At 51.4% G+C, this 14,479-nt stretch overlaps 1 long non-coding RNA gene across 1 annotated transcript; it reads left to right on the top strand.

Moving 5' to 3' along the window:
• The first annotated feature begins 11,168 nt into the window (after positions 1-11,168).
• LOC109502232 lies at positions 11,169-14,468 on the top strand. The gene is made up of 3 exons (XR_006584161.1): positions 11,169-12,162; positions 13,046-13,404; positions 13,853-14,468. It is a non-coding gene; the product is annotated as an uncharacterized LOC109502232 (long non-coding RNA).
• The last annotated feature ends 11 nt before the right edge of the window (positions 14,469-14,479 follow it).

Genomic DNA, 14,479 nt, shown 5'->3' with positions numbered 1-14,479 from the left:
ACCAACAAGGAAACTGAGGCCAGAGAAACTGATCAACTTGTCCAGGGCCACACAGCAAGGCCAGAGTTTGACCCAGCTACTCTGACTTCAAACATTGGGCCTTAACGTCTGCGCTATGGTTTCTCCTCGGGATGGGAGGCCTCGCTGTCGATAACCACAGTGAAGTAAGCAGAGGAGACAGGAAGTGCTGAGGTCATCCCTTGAGCCCCTGGGTCCAGCCACCCCTGCACTTTACAGACACGCAAGCGATGACTTGTCTTTTATCCTTAAGCCTAGAAGAGTTCCATCTCTGTTACAAACAGCTGAAAGGGTCCTGAGTAATAGCATCACTCTGGTGGGTGTTGTGGGGGCGGGTACCTCTTTGTGCCTCAGTTTTCTCATCTGTGAAACGGGAAAAATAGTAGAGTTCACATCATTCGGTGGTGATGAAGACTTAATTAGGCAACAAATGGGAAGTGCTTGGCACAGCGTCGGTCGCAGCAGAAGCGGTCAGTCAATGGTCACCGTGATTGTTATGTCTCCAGGCTAAAGCAATCTCGTTTGTCTTTCAAAAGTCACCTCTTGCTCATTCCTGTCACCAACCCTGGAGCACATTTACTTTTTCACTTATTCGACAAACATCGATTAGGTTTCTACTGGCTACCGTCGCTGTCAGAGCCAGGAGAGATGTCAGAGGCCACCAGAGGCGATCTCCCCACTCTACAGACGGGAAGACGGAGGCCCAGAGAGAGGAAGGGACACACAGAAGGCTGGGGATGGAGCTTCCAGGCCAGGCTCTTCTCACGAGAGCAGGTTGTCGCTGTAGCTGGCGGTGCCCGTATTTGCACTCAGAGATGCCAGGGCGTGTCACCTGGTTCTTTCCAGGAGAGGAGGGACAGCCTCTAAAGACACACAGTGCTGACTGAAGGGCAGGTCTCCAGGCGCAGAGGACAGTGAGCTTCCTCTGCCCATGCACGTCTCTCTCACCAGGATGTACAGCTGCAGCCCCCTGGCTGGGGCAGGGACCTCTGAGAGACAGGCTTCTGGCGATCGCCCCTCCAGTCTCTCCCTGTGTGTCCCCCCAACCCGCCCAGAATTAGGATGGCAAGCTTTGCTCACCATCCCTGCCCACTGGTTTCCCAGGCATCTATGCAGGGCCCCTAGGCCACCAGTCAGTCACCACCTCCCATCCCCCTCTGCCACCACTACAGCAAAAGGCGCGAGAACCACTCGGGGCCAGGAACATCCCGCCCTCCAACCGGAGGCTGGTATCCACACCCGATCACCTCTGCCTTCTCTCCATCCTGTTGGCTGCGTCTTTACACACCTAAGGCAAGGGGTTCCCCAAAACCTTCCCAGCTCCCTGTCCCAAGGCACTTAGGCCGGAGTAGGGAGCAGGTGCAGAGGGCAGGTGCAGAGGGGCTGAGTGGAGCTGGCCACCCAGCTGGAAAAGCCTGGGCCACTCTCCTGGCAGACAGCAAAAAGCAAGGGACTTGGAACCACACCTGCATCCTTCAGCGGCAACACCATGGGGCTTAGAGCAGGCCCCGTCCCTTCTGTGAGCCTCGGGTGCTTTCTCTGTCAAGCAGACTTACAGCCCCACTACCACAGGACTGTTTAGAGACTCAGGTCATTTGGTTACTGGCCTGGTGCGGCAGAGCAGGGCTCAGACCCAGGTCCCCCTGGCTGGAAGGCTCCCAGTCTTGCCCCTCACACCCCTGCCTCTCCTCTTCACCCCCCACCCCCCACTCCAAGAGGCTGGTCTCACACCAGCAGCAGGAGGCTGAAAGCAGGTTCCAAGCCCAGGCCTGTGGCCTGACCTTGTGATGGTCTCGATTCATCAAAAACCGCCTCTCGGATGAGTGAACATTGGAAGAAACATGGACAACAAGCACGTGGGCCCATTGATGAAATGTTTGCTGCCATACCGTTCCACAGACCAAAAATAATTCCAAAGCCATCCCCACGTGATAAAACATCAGCAATGTAGAGCACAGCTTAAATATTAATGCCTAATTTTTCTTCAATTATTCATAAGGTGATGTGCATTAGACGATATGGTGCATGAGGGACAGTCCCAGAAATACGGCGTTTGGCCCTCATGCACATAGACAGACAGGTGCACACATCCAGGCGTAGCTCATGTGTTTAATTACAGTAAAGCTTCTTGAGAGTTTATTCTATAGCAGGTGCTGTGCTAAGTGCTTTATGTGGATCATCTCACCGAGTCTCCCCCAAACCCTCTGCGGCAGGTTCTATTATCCCATTTTATGGAAGAAGAAACTCAGACACTTGGTTTCCTTGGGTCCTTCAGTCAGCCAATAACAGTGGAAACAGAGGCCAAAGTCCTTTGCCCCTTGCTTCACGTGCCAAAGTCAGAGCTTTATTTTAGAGGGTGTGAGTATTGCTCTAATTTTTAAGCTCAGAGAATAGTTCAGTAGGGCATTTTCCAGGAAGATTGGGAAAGTCTCTTCAGTGGGAGTGTCGAGGGATAGCTTGGGCCCCATCAACATTTTCACCAACTCACCTCCACAGCTACTGTTAAAAATAATAATAATAATAATAATAATGTTCTCAGATACGAGCAAGTGATGTTTCCCCAATCTTGTTAAATTATAAAGTCTTCTTTCTACAATGTTTGCTACCTATCTTGATCTGTCGTAGATGACCTAAGTTAAAATTACGTGCTTCAACGCAAAGGTAGCTTCAACATAAATCCCCTGGTCCCACCCCGAACTGCTTTCAACCAGCCTGTGACCCCAACCCCTCCCACTTGGAAGCTCAAGAAACTTGGAGCCACCCCCATGGGGTTTCTGCATGACAGCCAGGCCTGCCAAGGCAGAAGCAGGTTAGACTTGCAAATGTGTATTAACCTAGACTTTGAACATCTGAAGCCACCCCTAAGGGTCTTCTGTCTTACCCAGCCGGGGCCGATACAAAAAGAAGATTGGAGAAGCCATGGGCAAAAGTGAGGCAGGGTCAAGGAGCTGGGTCAGCGGCTGGGGGAGGCCTCAGGCCGAAAGATGTCACAGCTCTATCTGCTGGAGTCCTCAGCAATGACTTTGAGCTCAGAAACGTTTCCACACTTTCTTTGCTTGACTTTGTGTCTTGGTAGCAGCTGGTATTAAAAAGCCCTTGGGGCAACTCAGAAGTGGGTGATTTCTCTCCAGGAATGGTGTCTAGGTCTCTGGGGTTTTCCCAGGACTTGCGTAGGACTGGACCAACCTCACAGCTGCTCAGCGTAAATGCAGGCTGGATGGAGGTGAGCAGGGAGAGAAGAGAGACTGACGCGATTAGCTCCAGCCTTGGCTACACTGAGTGTTTAAATCATCCTTGCCCCAGGCCTCACCCCCTGAAATGCCGATCGAATTGTTTGGTTGGACATAGGTTTAAAAAAAAAAAAGAGGGGCGCCTGGGAGGCTCAGTCAGTTGAGCATCCGACTCTTGATATGGGCTCAGAGTGTGATTGCATGGTTGCAGGATCAAGCCCTGTACCGGGATTCTCTCTCCCTCTCTCTCTCCCTGAAAATAAATAAACATTAAAAAAAAGAAAACTCCTTGAGTAATCCAAGTGGGCAACCAGGATTGAGAACCTCTTGGCTAGCGGGATGAAACAGAGTCACCAAGAACGAGGAGCTGGTGAAGTCAGGCTCTATAATCCACAGAAGGGACCAGCGAGGCTCACCCCGGAAGCTGTGTGCTGTGCACTGCGCTGAGGACCAGGATAGAATAGGGTATAAGGCTTGGGGTCCAGTGGGGAAGGTAGACCTTAGTCAAATAAATTGTATGTGTGTGTGTGTGTGTGTGTGTGTGTGTGTGTGTGTGCGCGCACCTGGGCGTGTGCCCATACAAACACACAAATAGGGGCAAATACTCAGAAGGAAAAGAACAAGGGCTTTGTGAGTCTTGGCATAGTTTGGAAAGTCATGGAAGTTTCCTTGGAAGATGCAGAGAATGGAACAACAGTGTTTCAGGCGGAGGAAGCAGCCTGTCCAAAGGCCCAGAGGGAGGAGGGAACATGCACGTTCCCTTGAGGGATCGATGGAAGGAAGGCTGAAATCCAAAGGCTGATGTACCAAATGGCCTGAAATGGGGGCCGAGGGGATGGCGGGGAGCAGCCGAGGTCACGCCAGGAAGCCAGTGAGTGAAGGGATTTCAGGCTGGGACTGACATGATCAGGTTTGCTTTTTTTTTTTTTTTTTTTGGCAATTATTTTTATTGAGATAAAACTCACACGACCTAAAGGTCACCATTTGAAAATGTCTAATTCAGTGGTTTTTCGTGTATTCACAGTGTTGTACAACCATCGTCACTATCTGCGTTCCAGAACATTTCCCTCACCCCAAAAGGAAACCCGGTACCCGTTAAGTAAGTAGTCACTCCCAAAGCCCACCTCCCCCTGTCCTCCGGCAACCACGAATCATCTACTTCTGTCGCTGTGAAATCACCCATTCTGGGCGTTTCCCGTAAGTGGAAGGAGACAACACGTAGCCTTTTGCAGAAGGCTTCTTTTACCGAGCGTCACGTTTCCAAGGCCCCCGTGTCGCCACACGCGTCAGCACCGCCGTCCTGTTTATGGTCAGACATCTCCCATGACGTGGTTAGACCACACGTTGTGTACCCCGTCACTAGTTAATGGACGTTGGGCTCTTTCCGCTTTGCGGCTATTCTGAGTATTGCTGCTATAGGCGTTCCGGTTCCAGCTTTTGTGGAAACGTGTATGTTCAGTTCCGTACGTACTTAGTAGTGGGATTGCTGGGTCATGTGGCGACTCTGTCTAACTTTTCGCGGACGCGCGCAACTGCTTCCTACAGCAGCTGCCCCGTTTCCACATTCTCACCAGCAGCACACGAGGGGGTGTGTACATCCAGTGGGTGTAAAATGCTACCTTGAGGTTTTGATTTTTATCTTCTCTGACGACTAATGATGCTGAGCATCTTTTTGTGTGCTCATTGGCCGTTAGCATATCTCTTTTGGAGAAATATCTATCTATCCAAACCCTTTTCCCATTTTTAAATTGGGTTGTCTTTTGGGTATTGAATTGTAAAAGCTCTTTATATACTCTGGATACCAGGCCTTTGTCAGATAGATGAATTGCAAATATCCCCTCCCATTCTGTAGGCTGTCTCTTCAACTCTCTTGATAGTGTCCTTTGACGCTCAAATGTTTTAATCTGTTGACGTCTACTTTGTCTATTTTTTGTTGTTGTTGTTGTTGCTTGTGCTTTTGGTGTCGCATTTAAGAAACCAGACCCTACGGGTGTGTGAGGGGGATGGGTGAAATGGGTGATGGGCATTAAGGAGGACACCTGTTGGGATGAGCACTGGGTGTTGTATGTATACGACGAATCACTGAATTCTACTCCCGAAACTAATACTACACTTTATGTTAACTAACTGGAATGTAAATAAAAACTTGAAGAAGAAGAAAAAAAAAAAAGAAAGAAGGAAACCAGACCCTAATCCAAGGTCACTGAGATGCACACCTTTGTTTCTTTCCAAGGGTTTTATAGTTTTAACTGTTCCAGTGAGGTCTTGGGTCCGTTTTGTATTAACCTTTTAATATTGTGTAAAATAGGACTACCAATGTATTCTTTTGCGTGTGGATTGCGATTGTCCGAGCCAGCACCATTTGCTAAGAAGCAAGTGTCTTCTTTCCCCATTGAACGATCTTGGCAAACTTGTCGAAAATCACAGATGTCTCGGATTATTTCTGGACTTTCCCTTCTTCCCCACTGATCTGTATGTCTATCCTTCTGCCTCACCACAATATTTTGATTCCTGCAGCCTTGTAGTAAGGTTTGGAATAGGAGGTTGTGGGTCCTCTCTGTCCTTTTTCCAAGATGGTTTTCACTATTTGGGGCGCCTCATGTCTCCCCTGGAGTTTTAGGATCGGGTTGTCCATTTCTGAAAAAGAGAGAGCGAGAAGGCAGTGGGGATTTTACTAGGAATGCACTGCCTCTACTTTGCTTGGGAAGGCCACGTCATCTTGGCGACACGATGTCCTCTGGTCCATGAACGTGGATGTCTTTCCCCTCAGTTAAGTTTCAAAGCGCAACCCTTGCGCGTTCTTGGTTAAATTTATTACTATTTTTCGATGCTCTTGTAAATGGAATTATTTTCTTCATCTCATTTTCAGATTTCCCGTTGCTGGTATATAGATATACAACTGGTTATCACATCGATCTTGTATCCTGTAACTTTGCTGAATTTCCTTATTCATCCTAAGAGTTTTTCTATGGATTCTTTAGGGGTTTCTACATGTAAGATCACGTCATCTGCAAATAGAGGTGGTTTGACTTCTCTCTTTCCGATCTGAATGCCTTTTGCTTCATTTTTTTTTCACTTTCTTGCCCAATTGCCCTGGCTAGAGCTTCCATACAGTGTTGAATACAAGTGTTAAGAGTGGACATCCTTGTCTCATTTCTGATCTTAGAAGGAAAACGCAGGCTTTAACCATTAAGTGCGATGTCACCTGTGGGTTTTTAATAGGTGCTCTTTATCAGGTTGAGGGAGTTCTATTCCTAGTTTGTCATGCATTGTTATCATGAAAGGGTGTTGGATTTTATCAAATGCTTTTTCTGTGTCTATTGAGATGATCATTTTGTTTCTGTTCTTTGTTCTATTAATACGGTGTATCACATTGATTGATCAGGTTTGCATTTTGAAAAGACCATTCGGCTGTAGTATTTTTTAGAAAATCAAACTAAACAATGTATTATTTGGGAATATATTATTCCGGGATCACATTTAAAGCAAGAGACGAAGAGAAGGAGGAAGGGAAATTTTGCAAGATCAGGGTCTTTGCGAGGGAAGGGACAGATCATGTCTAATTTTGTTTTTTTAACATTTATTTATTTTTGAGACAGAGAGAAACAGAGCATGAACGGGGGAGGGTCAGAGAGAGGGAGACACAGAATCTGAAACAGGCTCCAGGCTCTGAGCTGTCAGCACAGAGCCCGACGCGGGACTTGAACTCACAGACCGTGAGATCATGACCCGAGCCGAAGTCGGCCACTTAACCAACTGAGCCACCCAGGCGCCCCTGTCTAATTTTGAAAACTTTCTGTGTAACCCAAGTGGGCAAACATATTCCTGCTCAGATCGCGGTTCAAGGACATTTCAAAGTAGGGTGTTGCCTGTCCTGGATGCTGACAGCTACTGGCAGAGTACCACACGACAGCCCAGCTCTTTTGGACACTAATTACTCAGGCGGAAAGAAGTGAGGCAAAGTCGTGGGACGTCCCAGCAAGAGTGTCCGTAGGGGAAGTCCACATAGCCTGGGCAAAGCAGGGCACATGCCCCTGGGCAGACAGTGCCACGGCACTCTAAAACTCTTTCCGCACGCCGATCACAGTGACCTAAAGAAGCCTCCGTGCCTATCAGCCTCCGTCGAAACTGATACGACGCTTTATAGCACGATTTGCTCGAGTCTGTTTACACTAGAACGACCTAAACGGGCTTCAGAGAAAGACCCAGTCAGTGTCCTCTGCTCCCAGATTCGAGCTCTGGCACGGTTTCTAGAGAAACACAGTTACCACTGAGCCCTTTGATGTTACTCTCTCCAAGTTGAAGCACGAAGTCCCAGCCAGTGCATGGCTAACTGGTTGAGGTTACAGAAGCTGGATCCAGACTGCCTGGGTTTTAGTCCTACTTCTGTCCCTTACATTTATGTGATCGTGGGCCAAGGACTTCACCCCTCTGTATCTCAGCTCCCTTGTGTATAGAGTGAGGGTAAATAAGGTGCCTGCCTTAGAGGATTCTGTGAGGATGAACCGAGATAATGCATGTGAGGGACGGCGTGTGTGGTCTTGATCAGTCTGACATCGGATCTCAGTCAGTCTGGATCCAGTGGTCACCAAGGCCTTAGTGGGAGACCCCCAGGCAGCATCTTATCAATCTGGGGTGTTCGACCCTGTTGACTTTGGCCTTTCACAATCCTCTCCGCCCTGGGCTTTCATGACACCATGTAATGAATGGTCGGTGAATGTTCGCCCACGCTTTCTTTCGGTTTCCTTTTCGCTAACAAGAGCAGAGCATTTGTAGAGTGTTTATTTCGTGACAGGCACCAGTCTAAGGGCTTTGCACTTACTTCCTCAAACTTTATGACAACCCTTTTGTATTTTTTTTTAAGTTTATTTATTTATTTTTGAGAGAAAGACGGCACGAGTGGGGGGGAGGGCGGTGAGGGCGGGGGGCGGGGTACAAGAGAGAGAAGGAGAGAGAGAGAATCCCAAGCAGGCTCTGAGCTGCCAGCGCAGGGTCAGACACGGAGCTCAAACTCACGAGACTGTGAGAGCATGACCTGAGCCGAAACCAAGAGTCGGATGCTCAACTGACTGAGCCGTGTAGGCACCCCGCAAACTTTATTACAATCCTTCTAGGGGGGCACTGTTACTATCCCGTTTTGCGGATGAGAAGACCGACGCAAAGTCACGTCGGTAAGGTGCGGCAGAGCCAGGACTCAAATCCAGGCAGTGTTGCCCCGGGCCCGTTCCCGTAATAGCTGCACAATGTAGAGCTCAAGCCAAGTTGGGGGCTTACGGCAGGGACTGCCAGACTCCCCTGTCAGTCTCAAATCAAGCAGGAGCTGTCTCCCCTTTATTTCTCCAATTCTCTGTCCAAGGGCTGGACATCGCCACTGTCTCTGCCCTGTCTGGGACAGCGTCGTGTTCTTCAAGGCTTCTTCCCCTCTGGCCGCTCCAAGCAAGCAGGAGCCACTCCAAAACATGTGGGGCCACCTTGCCTAGCTGGGCTGAGCCCTAAAACCGTGTCTCATGAATTACAGGCAGAGGAAAGAGAGAAGGAGAAGGAGGAAGAAGGTGAGAAGCAGATCATCGATGTCAGGGTGGTCACAGACCCCCAGGACAGAAACACCAAACTGTGTCAAGTCCGTTAAAGTAAAGAAAACAAACAAACAAACAAACAAACCTCAGGGGATTTGACTTCCTGGCTCATTGTTAATTTGGGATTGCTAAGGAGAACGTGGAGCCCCTCTGACATTTACCCCAAACTCGGGGCAGAATTATCAGAAATTAACAGGGACTAGAGAACGTGGGACGAGAAACAGTCCCCAATGTTTGGAAGCAGATGTTTCATTCCAGAGGAAGCTAAAGCCCAAGGAAGATTCCAGTCTCCTCATGACTCACCCCTTCTTCCACTCCCACCTGTGTCCAGACTCCCCACCCCAAACCCTGCAGAGCGCCCATGCTGGCGAACCATCCAGGCAGACGGTTGGGGCTGCTTCTAGCTGTGTGTCCGTGACAGCTGCTCGACCCTGAAGGGACCGGTGGTGCAGACCCCTGCCTCGGCTGGACACCAGTGAGGGGAAGGTCACTCCGTTTCCAGCCGGGACTCGGAGGCGATGTCTCCTCTGTCTCCGTGCTCCCAGAACTCCAAGTCACTCTTTCCCCCCGCCCCCCTTTTCTCTTTAAAAAAAAAAAAAAAAACGTCTATCACTTCAGTAGGCAATGTGGGGGGATTTGCCAAATTGATAGCAATTCTCGGTGCTAATAAAGTGTCAATTAAGATTGTGCTGCTAAGAGCTCGGGGGAGGTCGGTGGTTTATGCTAATGTTTTCAGTCTATTTCATATGCCTTTATGTTGAGTCGTTTCATTAGGTTTATTAAGAGCCCAATTGATACATTTCTTGTTGACTCCAAATATTCCTGAGGTGATTAATTCTGAACAATGGGGTTAATTAGTCTGCAGACTTTGGAACACTTCTTCAGGCGGGAGCTTAAGAAACCAGTTTCCGGGGAATGTAATCTCCAAAAGAATTACATCCCTTTCTTCTGAAAGGAAAGGGGGGGGAAATTCTCCCTAGGGAAGAAAGGATGGCTGCGATCTCACGGAGAGTTAAATGAGTGTTAAACTCCAGTGGGTCTCTGGGGTTGGTTGTTTTTGTTTTTGTTGTTGTCGTTTTGTTATGCCCCTTACTTGTACTTTCTGACTAGTAGGTAAATAGCTTGAATTTAGGAGGTGGGTGTATCTGGCGACAGCACCGGATGGACCCAGAGGAAGAGGCCAGTCTGGGGAACAGAAAGTGGGGATCCTCTTTCCTGGTGCTTGAATAGATGTGTGACAGCCACCGCCCCCCCCCCGTCCCGCCCCCAGCAACTCCTTAGCCTCTGGGGACATTCCTTCATCCGTAAAATGGGGACAATGACACCTGCCCTCCCCCAACACCCCCCAGCTGCTCTGAGAGTGGATGAGATCACAGGTGTGAAAGCCCTTTGAGAATAAAACCCTTTCTTTTCTTTTTTTTAACCTTTGAGAGGTTAAAAAAAAAAAAAAAAGGACCCATTTTAGAAGTGGGCTTTTTTAAACTCTTTTTTTATATTATTATTCCCTCATGAAAGGGTTTCTCCTTGTAGCTGGGATTTTTCATCTCGTGTTAAAGAGAGAGAGAGAGGGAGAGAGTTTTAAAAATAGCTATTTTAATGAAAAGAACAGCTCTCCTGAAGAATTGGGCAGCCCTTTCTGCAGGCTTTGCTGCCGAAACTCACGGTCCAAATTGATTTTTTTTTTCCCCTCTTCTTTAAAGGTAAGTGATGAAATACTGTGGGTTTGAAAGGGCTGACATTTGGGGTAGCAATTAAACTCAGTCCCATCTAGCCGCGCGGCAGCTGGTGGCACAGGCTCGTTATGGCGAAAGGCAGGCAGAGGATTAGGCGGTGGGCCGGGCGGCTCTCAGAAGGGCTCAGGCCCACCGTCTGCAGCCAGGTAATTAGATTTAACAAGCTGGCCTGTCCCCCTGCTGCCCCCACCCACTCCGGGCCTGGCAGCCAGGCCCCGGGGACGCCCCACACCCCCGGGAGCCGGTGGGCAAGTCGCAGACCCTAATCACCGCCGTGATGGACACGGGAGATATTAATGCGGAGGTGCTAATGACCATCCCGAAGGCAGCGGCAGTTAGGGATCCAGCAAATGGGGACGGCGGGGCGGGCGTGCTGTCTCATTAGAATCAGCCCAAGGGTAAGGCGCTTCAGACAGGTCAGTGGCACGTGATTGGAAACGTGCATAAGGGAGGGACCGGCTGGGGCATTTGACACGGGTTTCCCGTTCCCATGGAAATTCAGCTGTAACGAATCACGCTTCCGGCATGGTCTTCTCAGGAAACCCATTCCCCAGGCCTGGCTCTGGAGGGGACTGTGCCATGGCCCCGTGGAGCCCTGATGGCCAGCAGCTTGGCTGGGGAAGAATCACCTGTAGAGCGGGCTTGGGAGAGCCTAGGCCACTTTGTTCCGCTCTCCAGGTGACCCCGACATGCAGCCAGGACGGGGGCCTCCCATCTAGATGCGAGTTGACGGTTCAGCCCAGCATCCTGAGCCAACTCCAGCCTATCAGTGTCGTCAGTCAGAAGCTCCCAGTGGTGTCCCAGGGGCGCCAACACTCAAGGAAAAGCTGATCCAGTCTGTCTGCTATCATCTCTCAGCCACACTCCCCAGCTCGAGAGGCAACAGTGATTTCCCGGGGCAGCAAGGTGGACCAGTGCTCTAGCTGGACATTCAAGGCCTCTGGAACTAGAGGAAGTGGAGACCGGGAGCTCAGACCTGAGCTGCCCCAGTTCCTTTTGCAGCAGCTCTATGTCTTTGCCCGTCTCCAAGTCTCAGTTTGCCCATCTGTGAAAAGGGTGGGTTGGCCAATTTGAGCTCTCCATTCTCGCCAGCCTGAGCTGCCAGTGGTTTGGCCAATCTTCCCGTCCAGGTGACCCCTCCTGCGTCTCACACACACGAACCCCTACCGCTAGATGCTGCCCTCGCAACCCTCCAACCTCCAGGTGAGCCTTTGCCCTCCCATGAAATGTCCTCCAGGCCACCCTCATCTCTGCTTGTGGAAGTCCTGACCCTCCAGACATCCCAGCCTGAAGCCCTATGGTTGTCCGGTGCACTTGGTGGAGCTGTCTTCTAGAACGTCAGCGGGGGTGGGGGTCCCAACTGCCACTTGGTGATGACAACGGCCGTCATGCAGCACCTGACTCTCCAGGGCCCCTGCCCCGCCCTGATGTCATTGGTTGCCCCCAACAAGGAGTCACATCTACCCGTGGCGCCCACGGGAGTGGGGACAGTGGAGTCACGAGGTGAACTGACATGCCCAAGGCCACACAGTTCCTAACGGTCAGAGCCAAAACTTGAATGGCCAGCTAGTTCCAGGAATCCCCTTATCACCCGGTTACTTCTAGGTATGATTAACTGGTCTGTTTAGAGTTCTTCACAGATTGTGCCCCACTCCCCGGGCATGCATGCACATACTCACACACATTCACACGCACACGCGCGAGCACACACACACACACACACACACACACACTCAAGTGCTTTTCAGGTCCTCCCCCTCAGGAATTCAGTAATTGCTAGCTTAGTCCCAAGTCTCTGGACTGCATTCATGACCTTGTCACTTGAGAGGCACAGCGGAAAAGGAGTTACAAAGGAGGTTGATTGCCAAGGTCCCCTCGGCAGTTTCCCAGAGAATAGGGTCCGTGTGAACTTCCCAGGAAGGGTGGGACCCCCCCCCTCCCAGGAGAGGTGGGAAGGGCCATGTGAGCATGAAGGAGAGGGCTGAGGCAAGGAGGGGAGGGGAGCCCAGGGAGGAAGGTAGGGGCCAGCGTGGACTCGGCCCCAGCAGGTGCCCTGTCCCTTACGGATGACCACCCTTCACTGAGGGGAGGAGAAGATGGGGGGCTGAGGCCGGCCAGTCTCTCGGAATCCGTTGTCTCCCCTCCCGCCCCCTTGCCTCGGGAGGAACAACAGATCCAGTGGGAATGGGGATCCCATTTCAGAAGATCCAGGAGATGGGGGAGGAGGGGCATTGCAGAACAGCCGCTCAAATAATTCGAGGAGGTAGAGGTGGCATTTCAACTCCCCCCAAACCACCGACACGGGCTTAATGGATTGAGTGCTCACATCAGGCACTTTACAAGGAGGTTACTTCTCATTTTCTCATTTCCTCCTCAGATCCAGTGAGGTGGGAGGCAAGTCGCGGTCCTCTCAACCCCTCTGTCACCTGCGGTGGAGGACGGGGCGGGGCTGCGCTGACACAAGGCACTTCTGTTTCTCCCCTCCTAGCCAGGTCCGCTCCGCCAGGAGCTTCAATCCACTGTGTGCCCAGAGATACTCAACTACAGATATCCCTCGCGTCGCCCTAGGGAATGATTCGTCCAGTGGGAGACCGGGCAGAAGGAATCCGGGATGTGGACTAACCCCGCGGGGCTGCCCCTGGAGAAGAGGCCTGTGATTGTCCAGGTCTGTCTGTGCCTGGAGGGTAAGTCAGGAGAAGGGGCGAGACCACTGTCCCCCGAGCCACACTCTCCACGACTCTATCTGCCCGATTCCTGTGCTACTGCTTAGCGGGTCCCAGACCAGCGTGGGGCGCAGAGCCCTAAAATAATACACGAACCTCTTTCTCTTGTTCGCATCCACTCAAGGTGAGATACCACGAAATGCAACTGGAAGAAATGTCTCGTGGGTCATTTCTGGGATGTGGGATGGGAGAAGACGGTGGGAGCCTCGGAGGTAAGGGGACGGGAGGAGATAACACAGGAGGGGAACATAAAGGTGCAGGATGTTAGGATCGGATGGCTTGGGATGGGCTGGGGAAACTGAGGCCGCATGGTAGGGAGGCCTCTCTGTGCACAGTTGGACTCTCATCTTGGGACACACATTCAGGACGCGGCAGTCCCTTCCCCAGTTGCTCGGCAGGTGCCAGCACCGGGGGAGAGGGAGCGGACGACTCTTCAGGAGGCTGGCACGGGTCCCAAGCCATCTGTTCCCAACTTCCTCCTGCGTGGGTGGTGGCGACACGTCCCCAGCCGGCCCCCGCGCCTCTCACCAGCCGTCAACACGCCCTCACTCTCTCCTTGTGTGTGTTGTCAGATCTTCCCAATATAGCAGCCCAGAGTCTGTCAACAGTTCTGTTCCATGCCTACTTCCCCTCCCCAAAGGATGCCAAGTCTGCTGGCCCCTCCCTCGATGGGGGCATCTCCCGTCATGCCTCACTCTCAGCCCCGGCAAGAGGAGACCTCCCCAGAGGTGCTTGGAGAAGCCACCCCAGCTTCCGTCGTCTGGGTCCCTTGGATGGGACCCGGGCCAGGGTGCATCTGAGCGGCACTAGGGAAGAGGAGTCCAGGCGACCGGGGATCGGCTGGACGTGGGGAAGAGGGGAGCGGAAACTGAAGGTGACACTTGGGGCTCTGACTTGAAATGACTCAGGGAAGATGGTCCTATTCACTGAGGTGGGGGGTCCCGGAGAAGGAGCGGTTTGGGGACGGAGAAAGAGAGATGAGCTTGAGATCCAGGGAGACAGAGAGGACTGAGAGCTCCTCAAGGGAATGTCCTTGTGCACATGCGGACTGGAAGCTCAGGAGAGAGGTCTGGACTTGAAGAAGGTGCCAGAAGGTGGAATGCAGTCATCCACGGGAGCACACCCATTTGCTCCAGTAGCATTCGGCAGTCAGCGTTGTCACTAAAGCAATCCCAATGACTCACTTTACAGAATTCTCC

Source organism: Felis catus, chromosome C1, assembly GCF_018350175.1.
Source record: "Felis catus isolate Fca126 chromosome C1, F.catus_Fca126_mat1.0, whole genome shotgun sequence".
Taxonomy (NCBI): Eukaryota; Metazoa; Chordata; class Mammalia; order Carnivora; family Felidae; genus Felis; species Felis catus.
The sequence above is the reverse complement of the archived record's forward strand: the minus strand, read 5'-3'. Positions and strand labels throughout refer to the sequence as shown.